The 3,204-nt window shown below is 36.8% G+C and overlaps 1 non-coding gene across 1 annotated transcript; it reads right to left on the bottom strand.

Moving 5' to 3' along the window:
• Positions 1-992: 992 nt before the first annotated feature.
• Trnal-cag (transfer RNA leucine (anticodon CAG)) lies at positions 993-1,076 on the bottom strand. Its single transcript has one exon. It is a non-coding gene; the product is annotated as a tRNA-Leu (tRNA).
• Positions 1,077-3,204: the final 2,128 nt, after the last annotated feature.

Here is a 3,204-nt window from a genome sequence, read left to right as displayed (position 1 = left end):
ATCCATTCATGCTGCCCTTAAATCATGACTTTGAGTATAGATTCAAAACAAACTTTTAAAAAGGTGAAAAACATGATGAAATTGTCAGCATTGAGCTCATGCGAGCTCATGCATATCATCTCTCTCATTCAGTTTTCTTTTATTTCTCAAGCAGATGTGCTTTTGCATACACGGATCCTTAGAAATGAAAGAAACTCAGCACTGGAAAGCACTGGAAGGAAGGAAAGAAAAAAGACAACAACAACAACAAAAGAATGGACAGAAAGACAAAAAAATTAAAGGAACTTGGCCCTTCCCATTCACTTTTTTTCATCTGTTTTTTGCAGTTTCAGTTTCTCAAGGTGGCGTTACTGCATTTGGACAAATCCATATATGCTACACCACATCTGCTGGGCAGATGCCTGACCGCTGAGCAGCATAACACACCCAACGCGCATAGTCAGGCCTTGAGTGCATGCATATTACATTTGTGTAGGTTTCTTCTACTGAATGTTGCCAGAGGACAACACTAGTGACTCTCATTGCCATGGGTTATTTTTCAGTGTGCCAAGTGCGTGCTGCACATGTTGGGGACGCCGCCTTATCGTCTCACAGTCCAAATGACTAGACGCTTAGTTTGATTTTCCAGTCAAACTTAGGAGAAATGGCGAGGAGCATTGAACCTATACCTTCTCAGATGAGTGTCTTATTAACCATTCTGCTACCTTACTCCTGTTATTATTATTATTATCATTATTATTATTATCATTATTGTTGTTGCTGTTGTTGTTGTATTATCATATCAATACTATTATTGTTATTATTATGATCATTTATGCCTAATCTTGAAAATAAGCCCATGGCGTTTACAAATACACAACACACATGTGAATATCAAAAAAGAAAAAAAAAATGAAACGAAAGTAGAGAACAAGTGTGTACTACGTATGTTGGTTCAGTAATGGAATTTGAGCAGTGTCTACGCTGGGAATAATGAGGAGGGAAAAAAAATTTGTCAGAAGTGGGATTCGAACCCACGCCTGGAGAACCAGACTGCGACCTGAACGCAGCGCCTTGGACCGCTCGGCCATCCTGACATCTGTGTATGTTGGGAAAATTAACTTATATGAACATATTACTAAATCCAACAGGCTATTTCTGGGGAAGGGGCAAGAGGAGATGATCATTGTTATGAGAGAAATCAATGATAGTTTCTTTTGTTTCGTCTTCTTATGAACAACTTGTCTGAAGCGTTCAGATGGAAGCTTCCAACCTGGAAGTGTGTCACGAAACTCTTTGTTTTCATGGGGTGCTAAAGCTGTAAGAGGCGTTCTTATAGTTTCGTAGAAATATCGACGTGATTTGGCGTTTCTTGATTTAAGTAGATATGCTTACCAGTCAAATATGAAAAATAGTATTAGCAGAAATTAGCATAATTATTGCAATATTTTATGTTCCTGTTTTTTTTCTTTCATTACATTTCTGTCATTAGCATAATCAACATGGCGTCTGCTGTTGGTAGTGCTTGCCACAGCGACCCAAACTTTGCAGTCATTTGCTGTTTCCTAGAAAAATACGGGGAAATTTTGGGACTGCCTGTTATATCCTTTGTTGATTTACAAGAGTACCTGGAAGATACTAAAACTGGTGCGTATAATGTTTTTGATTTGGCAGTGTGGTAATAAATGTGTTGTATAGATCTGTGCATCGCAGAACACTTGGGTTGCAGTGTAATTTTAATTTTTCCCGTCGAAGGTCTACCTGCAGTATTTATTCATGCGTTGGTTGATATCTGCGATCGATTTAGCGTGCCCATCGTCAGGAAATCATTTGGATCAATATGTTCTCTCCGTATATTCATATCCATTGAACGTTGTGACGATTTGCGGTCGCTCTCCACTTGAAGGCATCATACCAGTCTGGTCACTGGTATTTAGATGTACACACATTCACATGGCGTTGTTTACTCGAAGTCGAAATAAACAGTCTTTTGATTTTATTTATTTAGGTCTTTACAAAGAAGAATGCCACCCGAAACAGTGCATGCATGCATTTTGCAAGTATTGAAAACGTGTTCGATGTATTTGAGTTGGGAACAAAGCATCGAAAATTAGCTGGTTCTTCCAGTTCAGCCATAGCATTTTTCGTTGTCTTGAACTTTATCTTAGAGTTAGACTGTTAGTGTTAGAGTTAAGACACTTAAGTGCCACAGTAACAGTTCAAGGCAGTGGGATTTAAATACTTCAGAACGTGAGCAGTGAATGAAATAAAAATGAATTTTAGTTAAACTAAGTAAATAAAACACACACACACACACACACACACACACACACACACACACACACACACACCAGACTCTTACACAAGTTACAGAGCTTCACATAATACTTCACCAACTAAAAATGTGAAATAAAACCCAAAGGGAAGAAAGAAAAATCTCCAGTCTCTTGAATGAAAAGGCATTGTACACACTTTATAATTTTATTGTTTTTATGCAGTCACTGTTTTCACTCATTATATTATGACATATGAGCAACCTGTGTGTGTGTGTGTGTGTGTTGTATATTTATGTATGTATGTATACATGTATGTACGTGTACAGTATGTTACTATGTATACATACATGTATGCATCCCTGTATGTGTAACCACTCCTTTATGTGTGTAAGTGGTGAAATGTATGTTACTGAGTGTGTAATATATGACTGAAGGTGTATGTTTTACATGTGGAAGTAGGTGGTGAGTTTTGGTTGGATGGGATGAATATATGGAGTGATTTCACAGCATGTCTGGTCAGCATTTTGTTTTTAACACAAAATAATAATAAAGAATGCAGAAATGGACTTTGTTTAATTTATTTTTTCTTAAACAAAATAAAACTGGTGGTGTACATCATTCTCAACTTGTTATCATGGGGGATGACCCAAAGCAGTCAGATTAACAAAATCAGAAGAGGAAAACATAATAATAACAATAATAAGAGGAATAATAAGAATAAGTGCCCCAGAAACAGACAAAACATAGCTGGTAAGAATTTTGTTACATTTTGTCGGATAACTCATTCACTCAGCATAACAATTTTACACACACACACACACACACACACACACACACACACACACACATATATATATATATATATATATATATACAAGACACACACACACACATATATACACATCTTATAACCTGTACTCTTTACAAGTTCATTGTATTCCAATGGTTA

Source organism: Babylonia areolata, chromosome 13 (assembly GCF_041734735.1).
Source record: "Babylonia areolata isolate BAREFJ2019XMU chromosome 13, ASM4173473v1, whole genome shotgun sequence".
Taxonomy (NCBI): Eukaryota; Metazoa; Mollusca; class Gastropoda; order Neogastropoda; family Buccinidae; genus Babylonia; species Babylonia areolata.
Note: the sequence above shows the minus strand (reverse complement) of the source record. Positions and strands in the feature narration are given on the sequence as shown.